We start from the raw sequence: 11,860 nt of genomic DNA, 5'->3' as shown, positions 1-11,860 counted from the left end.
GATAAACATAGTTGTTCAAAAACTAATAGTCAGTTATTAATTTTCATAAAAGTCCATTTACTATACTTTGCTTAACAGCGAGTGTTGTTTCAATATATATAAGTATATTATTTTATATTATTACATAAAATACTATTATCTTAATTTTAGTGTGGTCGCATTTTGACCACTAGGTCATTACTAGTAAGTTGAGTACACGCCATGGCTTACTATAACATGGCTTTAGGTCCATTTTATTGAAAATTGTTTCCACTTTCCACACGGACAAGTTCGATGCTTGCCTCTAGACATGATTCATAGATCGAGTTTGTATGTTCTCATAAATACAGTACTCAACTTTGTGGTTGCTGAAAGCGCTATGAGACTTCGACATTGCATACTTGATAACAAATTTTTGTTTCTTGCAATGTTCTATGTACAGATGTATGATTTCTTTATATTCACGAAATTTATTGAAACTGATGAAGTGGTTTTTTTCTTACTAAAAGTTGGCTATCAAGGAAAAGTTTCAGGGACTTGTTGCCTTATTTCTAAGAGAATTTAGAATGGCTCATTAAAAAACAGTTCGAACAAGCTGTGAATTTGTATGAGGTTTTTATTTTAAGTTTGAAAATCTCTATTGTTAACTACATTTTAGAGAATTTTTAACGGATTTATTTCCTAATAGAAATAGGTACGATCGAACTTACGATCAAGTCTTTAAAAATTAACTAATGCACCTAAGATAAGTATACCGTTACTAAATTTCATAGTACTTTGAATGCCCCGTTCTTTCTTAAGATAGGCTCCGATCAAACTATTGAATGGGCTCAAGTTATGGATGAGCAGATCCTTATTGAACAGTATCTGGGTGACCTAAATAAGGTTAAAAAATTGAGACACTTTGCAAAATATGAGGGTGAATTCAGCCCGATTCAAATCAGTACCGCTACCTGCACGCCATATGAGCCGTTACGAACGGTACAGCACTGTTTTTTCGATATAACATGCCATATGCAATGCACGCCCCTCTTATCTAACGGTTGGAATGGATTGTCCCCCAAAAACCTGATATCGACATATGTTTTCTTCAATAAAATAACTGTGTAGTGGGTGAATAAACGATGGATGTTATTTAAATTTCACTATAATTACAAGGCACTTGTGAGAAAATTAGACGTTATAGAAATATGGATGTTTTTGATATAATAAATGAGAGAAGTACCCTCCTCTTTACGGCATTAAGATTTATGGTATTTTGCTGTATTATTACAATCGAGTTTTACTAATCTCGCACTATTGTTATATTCATATTACTAAATTTTATAGAAAAATTTAAGTAAAATATTGCTATTTTAATTAATTTAATAGGTTTGCATGTATTTTGATCAACAGTATCTATTGGTGAAAATGTATGTTAAAATGCTGTTAAATGTGATGGTTTCTACATTTCTTTGCACGAAGTTCTAGTTATTGAATTATCTAGTGCATATATGCTAATCACGGATCGTTCAAAAGTAAATTTTCCAAAATTCCAATTTATGGAAAAAATGAATTATTATCTTTTTAGTAAAATTATCCTTCAGATAATTTATAGACCTCCGCAGATTTCTGTCTTTTCAAAAACATATTTAGAGAAAATGACATTCTTCAAGATTCATAAAATCGGTTCAAAGAATAACAAATAACACATTTGCTAACTTGTACTCACTTTCACCATTCTAAAGTTAAAACTGGAGAAAAACTATTAGAACGAAGTTACACTTAATCTACTTTCAATGATATGAATTTATGTTTCACGTTCATGTTATTCATAAACCGAAAAATATTTAATTAATAAGCAAAATATCAACAATATTATAAATATACCGTCTCATATTAAATTTAATTAACTAAATGGGCGTATTTTATTATATTTTAATTATAGTATGTATAATTATTTTACAGCGGGGTAATAACAACGCTTATGAATAAGTAAAAAATCTTCCTTTATAGGTAGAAAATATCGTTATTTTTTATTACACTATATAATAATCATAAGCTTTTAACGCATATGCGCGTTCAGTTACGTTTATGAAAAAATATATACGGATAAAATAATAACGAGTGATACTAAAAAGTAAATGAGCTAATAAGGTTTTATTTTCGACTAAATATTTATAGCCTACATATTTTTATACGTATAATTTCTTAGACGATTTCAGAAAATGCTTCTGGTTAAACATATTTTGCCATTATGTTCTCTGGTAATTCAAAATTATTGAAAACTTGTGAAGAATATTCTATATAGATAAAACCATATGAATATTGCTCCTGATGTTTTGTAGGTGGTAATTTCTATACAAACGAGAAAATGGATGTTCACACTGAAAAAAACCATCAGAGGAGATCAATAGAATTAGAAGAAAAATAGCTGTTATAATAAGAATATCGCGAAAAAGCTAATTCTCAACATGGGGATCCATTAAAGCCTACCTAGAAGCTTTTAAAGCACTATGACTTATACAACATGACAGACCGTCTATCGTTATCAGATATGACACTAGGTTCTATTAAGAGATCTCTCTATTTTATGGTTAGAATAAATAATTGATAAATAATTATTCCTACCACACCACAATCTTAATTGTTTAGTTAACGATATCAATTTCCAAATATCTATGGACATCACTGTTTGAAGTACTACGGGGTAATATCAGCATCAGCAACTTTGTTCTGAAACGACTGTATTATGTCCTGATTGCTTTAACTGATAAAACCCCTTACATGAATATCATAATACCTATATGGGCCTAAGGGTTTGTGCATACAGCAGTACTTTATTATGTGAGGGTAGATTTGCCTCCACTATAGCCAATATATTCTACTAGATTTAACATCCGGTTTTTCTTTCTTCTTATTTACCTGAGCCTTCAGTCTCGGCTTCGCATCCAGAGTCATTTCTAAATAATTTGCTGTGTTTTATTTTTTAATTCTAATAGAGTTCTTTTATACATAAAATTGACATGGACAGATTTAGTCCCTTTCCGATTCTCCATTGTTTAGTCCAATTATAAATGTTGTGTAGTTGTATTTGTAATTTCAATGATGCTTCCTCGTAGTCTCCCTATCACTGGAAAGTCTCTAGGTGCTCAATTATTCTTCATTCCAGTAATATGGGAGCTTACATGATCAACTATTACTAGCATTGTCTAAACAACATAAAATTGCTTGTCCACAAACTAGCATTTATATGGACTGAACTTACCTAAGGACGAGTGAACAACTTAAAAACCAATCTAGAATGTATTCACTCTTACTCAGCCTTTGGTCCTGATTCTTTGATGCTTATAGATAGTCACAAATGTTCATTCATATACTGAGATCATTAATTAACCTGAATCAACTTACGGGTGGATAAGCAATCGTTCTGCAGTTACCTGATGCATTCCTTGTCGTTTTTTAGTGGAGTTCGGCCAAAATTACACGATAAGACGGATTTAAGATGACCATGTAGTATTAGAGTTAGGAAACTACATGCTTTGAAAAACAATGCTAGTTCGGGAACATCAGGCACAACAAACACATTTCAGGATGTAAAGCTAGCAAAGAGGATTTGAAATTGTTGTTAACTAACCCAGTCTACTACTACTATTAAGTTTGCACCTTAGAGAATAATTGCTCAGTTGCTCAGTCGCCAACTATTGAAATTTGGGGACACCACGGATTAGGAAATGAATGAAGGAATATTACAGGCTTTACCAATGGATATTTCAGTAAAAATAATGCTATTGGGGTCATCAAATGGGTGGCGGACGAAGGTACAATCGATACTGACAAATCATTTGACAACTACAAGATATCCAGGTTGGACAATATCCCATATAGCCATATATCCCGCTTCGGTCATTTATTCAGAGCAGTTGGACACAGTTGCTACGATACGACTCTGGTTATTACAAAAAAGGTGTTTTTAGAAACAGTGAGATGATAGGAATTAAAATTAAAATTAAGCTTTTTGTTTATATTATAACGGTTTATTCAGTAAGTCGCCACTTATTTGTGTGAAAACTAAAATATTTTTCAAGTACATTAAAAGCATCAGGTATTGATTAAAGCTTTTAAATATAGTATGTGTATACTTCTTGCCAACAACACGAATTAAAATCAGTGGGAAACGAAATAATTACTACCATTACTGTCAACAAAAGTGACGGTTGTTATTTAAATAAATTTACACCTTTCAGTTTCATCTGTTTAATATTTAAATGATGTACATGCAAGCCCTACAGCACCACCAGATTACGTATTACAGACAAAAGTAGTCGTATGTCAAAAGTGTTTAATGCATGTGGTTCGACATTTTTTTCTAAAACGTAACCCCGTAAATGTACAGTAATTTGTATAAATAAATATGTAATAAATGTACGTAATAGGTGTGTTAAAATAGGCTACAATGTTAAACTGCTCGAATATTTTTGCATCAATGGTATGTATAACGATTATTTGTGCAATTATGTATAAATAGCATATTTTAGGATTCTTAGGTTCTTCAAATATTTTATAGAAATTTAATTAATTTCATGTTTACCTATTAAGATTTAATTATACATAAAATTCAAACACAAATCGGTATCAGATATTCTGGTGCAAAATTTGGTGATTAAATATTAACTTTTCATGATGTATTTCTTTGAACTCAAGCACAAATTCTAGAAAATATTCCCAAAACAACTGAGCTCCTAAACGTTTGTATGTGAACCAGAATGATTAGATTCAAAAAAGAGGAAGTCTAATTTATAATAAAATAATAGAAAATTGTATATCGCAAGGAGTATTGGAAATACCTTATCTACTAAAATTTATTGAAAATATGACTAGACAATAGCAAAAAGGCAACCAAAAAATTACAACAAGCGGTGAGTGATAATATAAATAACTATAATCCAAGAGGTTTCACAAATGCAGCGAGATGCTATAAGAATGGTTACGATGGCTTGATTTCCGGAAGCATGACAAAGAGACATGAGAAGATGTTTCACAGTCATATTAATACCAAAATATAAAACCAAAATATAACACTCGAACAAACAAATTAAACCATTTGTATATTGTAATATAGTGTAGTGTACAACACTTTTGAACAACACTTGAACAAACGAATTAAACCATTTGTATATTGTAATATAGTGTAGTGTAATAGAAATAAAATATTTTTAACAAAATATTCAATAAATCTTTAAAAAAATTAACCGATTTCAGAAAATAAATAAGGAACTCACTAAAAAGTATGAAATAATCAAACTTATATTTCTGGCATAAATTTTTTTTTAAAATTAAAATATGTATATAATAATTGTTGCAACAACTAAATAAAAATAAACATAAACTTTATTTAACCTATCTACTACACGTATTTTTTATTCTACTATTTTACACAATTTAGGTACCTACCTACCTAAACCTATTTATAGATTTACAATTTTATTTTAACTACCACCAACTGATCACTTTGAAGTCGGTACGTACCTAAATTTGTTGTTAAAAATATTTTATTTTTCTCATTTTAGTGTTAGATATTTACTTAATAATTTACGCAGTTATTTTATTAAGTATTACAATAGATATACCAAGTAATAGTACAGCTTGAATGAGGAAAAATACATCCGCTACCTAGTCCATGTGAATTAACAAATGTTCCAATCAAACTAGGACATAAAAAACCGCCACCTTGTTGGGAAATGAATCATCAATTTCCGAGATTGAGCTCAACGTTCTAACCATTACACTATAGAAACAGTTACCCGCAACGTTTCTACGACGTCTCATATGATAGTGTTATTGCTTAAAAAGCAAAATGACTAACTTTGACACTGAACTATTTCCGATTTTTCATCACATCAGTTCAGCAATAACATTATACACCAGTATCTGATTATTTTAGATAAGAAATATGTGAAAACATTGTACCTTTCCTCATCAGATCCTGATTTGGTTCCAATAGGACCACTTCGGAACTGCAGAATTTTGAAAATCTGTCCATGATTGACGGAGAAATCGGCGAATATACATTAAAAAGATATACTCAGCCGAATGTAAAACCTTCCCCTTTTTTTCGGTTAAAAATAGCAGTTTTAGATTACATTACATTACATTATAGAAAACGTAATATTGTAAAACTACGCATTTTACTGACATTACGCATATTATATTATTTAGCGAGTGCATGCACTGCCACCTGAATCCACTGGCACTTCGGATACGGAGCGTCAACGATGGCCAGTAGTTATTTTGGAATATCTGAAGGATGGCTATGTTCGATATGCTAGTAGTAGTACCCTATTTACCATTTGGATTTACGCCCTATAACCGATACCTCTGGTTCAATTTAAATCCAAGTTATATACGCTTTATTACTACATGTTTCTTCCAATTTAAGCATCGATCAAGATGCATTCTCAGATTTTTAACATCATCTGCTTGCGGGAGTTGTTGACTATTAAGATTTACTGGAGGGCAAGTGTTTCTACATAGGGTGCACGTCAGGTGAGTAGATTTTGTTTCATTGGCCCTGAAACGCCACAATCACAAAATATTTTTATTGAAATGAAGTTCTTTGTATCTGATATTAGATCCTGGCGAGTTGATAAAATCACCACATCGTCAGCATATGTTGCCACAGTAGTGGTGTTTGAGGCCCATGTGCCAAAGACACTGCCCTGCGGAATACCTGAATATTTTGGATCCAGTTCAGTGTATTCGTCACCCTATCTCACAACAAAATGTCTGTCTGTGAGATATGACTTTAGCAGTTAAAAGTGCGGATGGGGCAGAAGATGTTTCAAACTTTCTTGCAGTCCAGGGTGGTCACACTTTATCAAAAAATTGAGGTATATCGAGGAATTGAGGCGAGCGCTTTATATCATAGATTGATAATTTTGTGAACTTGCTCCTTTTATTTCCATGTTTATTACGAAAACCAAATTGATGGTCTAAAATAACATTTCTTTCATCCGTGATTATTTTGAGCCTCTTGATGTATAATTTCTTACAAACATTGGATATCACAGGTAACAGGCTTATAGATCGATAAGAGGAAACGACTTCCGACTTTTTCCTGATAAGAGAATCACAATGATTTAGGCCACTTTTCGTGTGCTAGGGAAATAGCTTAGACGTAACATAGCATGAAAAATAAACGTTATTAACTTGAAGCTCTCTCCTGACAATCATCTTAAAATTATTCCAGTTATTAGATCAAAACCAGGAGATGTTTTGGCATTTGAACAAAACTTGCATAATTTTTTTATTTTTTTCCCAGCCTTTTTAGTTATATTATGCATAGTTTTTGTAAAATTCATAGTTAGAGATTTAATCTTTATATAGCGGCACCGACTAATAATAGAGCTTGCTAGATTTGCTAAACTCTCCTAGACAGTATGATTTATCAGTTACAAAAACTATTACACAACGCTAGCTAAAGGCAATGCATTATAATAATGTAAATAGCTTGATGAAGATGACTTATTTAGTCATAAAAAAATTAAATCAAATAAAGGATTTTGGTATACGATTAAAAAAACATGAAGCCGCAAGGCAGTGGCTAGTATTAATAAAACAAATGACTATATATCGGGCCGCTAGTCTGACCATGAACAGCGAGTTCCCACAGTTCAGCCGGAGAGTCATGTGCTCTAACCGTTAACCACAATGTTCTATCTGATTATCTCATTAATTCGAAATAACGGATATCAAGCACGACATTTTTAACATCCAGTGAAATACGAGTTCCCTATTTCGAAAAATAGTATTGAAACAATAATGGCTGTTTGATCTACATTTCTCTTTTATTCTTTAAGGTACTATAGATTTAATAAAATCATTAATCAAAATATGCTATATCTTTTCTTGAAATATAATTTTGAAAATATAGAAAGACATTTTTAAAATGTTTGGGTCCTAATGTACTTAAAATTAATTAATTAAAATTTCTCCTGAGGTTATTTACTAGGTGTACCGGAAAGTTATTACCGGTTTTTGTTTCGGCAAAAGCTACATAAATTTCAAAAAAATAGAAAATTTTACTTGCTCAAAGTAATGGCCATTTCATTCTATATATCTTGCCTATTTTTCAGGCAATTTATGACTACCATCCTAAAAAAAATGTTTGTCCTTTAAGCAAAACCATTCCTCGAGCTATTTTCTAAGTTCGCGCGTATCCCATTGATGCGAAAAGTTGATAGTTGATAGAAAAGTTGACCAAGGTCTGAAAAGTACAGCGGGTCCAATAATATATCCTATCCAAATGCTTTTAACGCTTGCTAGGTCGATTTTTCTTTATGAGACAGCGCCTTATCGTGCTATAAAATCACTTTACTTTACCTTACTATAATATATTACTTAACATATATTTGTAATTAAAGTCAGAGTAATTATCTAACCAAGAATCAATAGTAATATATGACGTAGGGTTATAAAGAAAGAAAGAAAAACTGAATATTATTACTTACTGATAACTTCGCTTAACCTTAAAATTAAAATAGGCAGAACGTAGAAAGTAACAGGTATTATCCCCTTTAACAGAGATATATTCAGTAAAGGAGAAGTTCTATGCTCATTTTTTACTGATCGACTAAAGCCATTAAGCGCAGATTCTGATAATGCAACCCCGAGTCACTCCCTCGCTGAAGAGTCAGCAATAAACTTACATTGCAATCAAGATAAAAATCGGACAACCAGGCGACCAAGCTTCTGGATTTCTTGAACTGACTGAATAACAATGTAGATGAAATTATGCATATTGCTGGACTATCTGTCATTCATCATTCACAAATCTAGATAAAGCGACTTAATTTACTGTAAACATCTGTTTGTCAATAACAAATGTCTGCTCCTGATAACGTTGTTTTCTGTTGTAACGCCGATTTCTAAAGGTAAACCCTCGAAAAGCAACTCGTCGAGGAAGGATGCCTGAACAGAATAGAATTTTAACTGATACACCTGGAAAAAGTTAAATAAATAACAAATCAATTAGAAAGAAACTTCAAGATTAGTAAAAGAGTAGTAAAAGATATGAAAATATTAACAAAATAAAATATAATTAAGATATAACCCGATATGTATCACATATGCGCATATGCACCCGATAAGATCACATATTTTTATCAGAAGTGTTATATATATTTTAGATGATGCTGATTCAGATTCCTCCGATGATTCGGTGGTAGCCTTAGAACTATATAAGAAGTTGCCAAAAAAGAAATCAATAATTGGTCCTTTAATATGAAATTTATTTTATAAAGATATACTGCTTAGCTTTGTTTAGGTACACAAGTACAAGTATTGATGTCCAGTGGTACAATCAGAAGTACCTGTTAACAAATTCAGTGTTTAATAGAATATATGTATTTTAATAATTATAATTCGCACAACATTAAATACTTCTAGTGGGAAAGATTTAACTATTGCTGTAACAATATTTGTGGTACTTTACGGCTAATAAATAATAATTCACTCACTCAAACTTATTTTCACTCAAAATCCAACGAATGAGCACAGGTAAAATATCTTCTCCTAATACGAATAAAAACTAATGATATACTAACAAAACTAATAATATAAAGACATTTTAAAATACTTTGAATACCGTCAGATATATGGTAAAATATGGTACATGGTATAATACTTTAAAAAATCTCTTAAAATTTATTCACGCCCTTTATAGTTTATGTTTATTCCTAATAATTATAAAAAATTAAAACATTAGATACTTCTAGTCGGCAAGATTTAACTATTGCTGTAACAATATTTGTGGTACTTTACGGCTAATAAATAATAATTCACTCACTCAAACTTATTTTCACTCAAAATCCAGCGAGCACAGGTAAAATACCTTCTCCTAATACGTATAAAAACTAATAATATACTAACAAAACTAGTAATATAAAGACATTTTAAAATACTTTGAATACCGTCAGATAAATGGTAAAATATGGTACATGGTATAATACTTTAAAAAATTTCTCAAAATTAATTCACGACCTTTATAGTTTATGTTTATTTCTAATAATTATAAAAATTACAACTATATCTGTAAAAATGAGCAAAAAAAAACACAAAAACCCCTTTCAATAATTCTTCTGGAGAAGGGTGTATTATTGTATCTATGAAGCTATTTGAACGAATTCATATTCTTTGCGGTAGCCACGCGTCTGATGGACAGGTGTGTATCGTAGACCACCTGAACGTTGGCCATATGCCACCGGCATATTGTCCGCCTGAAAGACAGTCTCTTTTCTTCAGTTAAACGGTGCCAAAGTAAGTGTAAAACTTGTCACAAAAGGGGTAAATAAAGGGATCTATCGGTAATTGTCAGGCGTTTGGTGGGAAAAGAACATCTTTCACGGTGGCTAAGGACAGAGAAGGATCAATTAGTAATGATGTTTAAGACGGTTCAAGTTTACCGCCGTCTTTATGTTGATAGAACAGAAATGAGCAGTTTATAGTTTGGTCAATTGAATTAAAGGAAAGGGGCGGTTTCTGCATTTTTAATGTGTTTAGAATTTATAGAAATTGCTCTTTTATAAATCACAGTAAGGGTAAAAGTAACTCTCATTCATAGAGGAAAAGCTTACGAACTTGGATAAGAAAATCCCAAGCAACGAATTATGTATATTAGAATATTAAATATAATTGTTTATTATATTAGATATGTATATAAGAAGTAGATATGCCCATTGGGAAACAAAAGATGCTTTTGTAAATAAAGATGCATTTTACTAAGATTTTTTTTTGCACTAGTAAATAAAAGCTTTGTTTTAGTAATTTCGAATATAGATGAGGAATCAATCTCTATCCTGAATTTTCAAATGTTTCGTCTACATGTCTATGTTACGTTAACATGTTTTTATTTAATGTTTTTAGAATACAATAATTGGCACATGTCTGTGTAAAACAAAAAATAAAGCAATGGGAAGAAAGCATAAATTGCACAAACAGTTAAAGTCAAAGTATTAGAATATATAAATAAATGAAATGAACATGGAGCACGGAAATAGAAAGACAGAAGAAATGACAGAAGCACAGGAGAAGGGTCTTAAAAAACAACGGATGGGGTTAAGTTACACAATGAAAAGGGAATAAAAGTGAGGTCGGCAGTCGAAGAGAGGTAATTAGAGAGAATACTGTAAGTTGAAACTGAAACTGAAAGACTGACTGAGTTGGATATACTAGATGTAAATGAATCAAGGAAGAATGGATCTGGCATCTACAAAATAAGTAACGATCAAACGTAAATCTATAGTAGAGCAGAAAAAAGAATTCATAGGAGAAGGCTGCACAGTAAGTAAGACATTGGAACAAGAAATAAAATTAAGAAACGTATTCAGTAAAAAATATTACTAATAAATTAAAAAGGCCAAAGCAAACAAAAATGAGATGAGATTGAGAGGGCAAAATGATTTGAGAGAATTTAACACAGGTGACGCTTGATTTTTCTAGTAAACATTTCTAGCAAACATGACACACCTACATTACCTAGTGGTTTAAAAGGTGTGCAGTATTATTAGTGCCTTCAAACCACGTTTGGTTCTTAAAAGAAGCTTTGAGGTCTTGACGACGTTGCAGCAGAACCTCAACTGCCATCTTCAGGTTTTGTTTCATTTTGATTTACGAATGTGCGAGAACTCTTATTATTTATTCGCAAAATTAGTGCTGCAGAATTTTATTTACTTTTATTATTAACAATATCAATTGAGAAGACTTAGGTCGTCGATGTCAATCAAATGTATGACGAGCTATTTTACGTGCTAACAGCACTGATGAACAGCGAAAGATAAATAACTTTAATAGTCTTATTTGTATGTCAAAATTGCGTTCGACAATGAGTGGAAATTAAGTGCAT

The sequence above is a fragment of the Rhynchophorus ferrugineus genome, unplaced genomic scaffold, assembly GCF_030347505.1.
Source record: "Rhynchophorus ferrugineus isolate W39M unplaced genomic scaffold, kcgeb_rfMv2 rfM11, whole genome shotgun sequence".
NCBI classification, from domain to species: Eukaryota; Metazoa; Arthropoda; class Insecta; order Coleoptera; family Curculionidae; genus Rhynchophorus; species Rhynchophorus ferrugineus.
The sequence above is the reverse complement of the archived record's forward strand: the minus strand, read 5'-3'. Positions refer to the sequence as shown.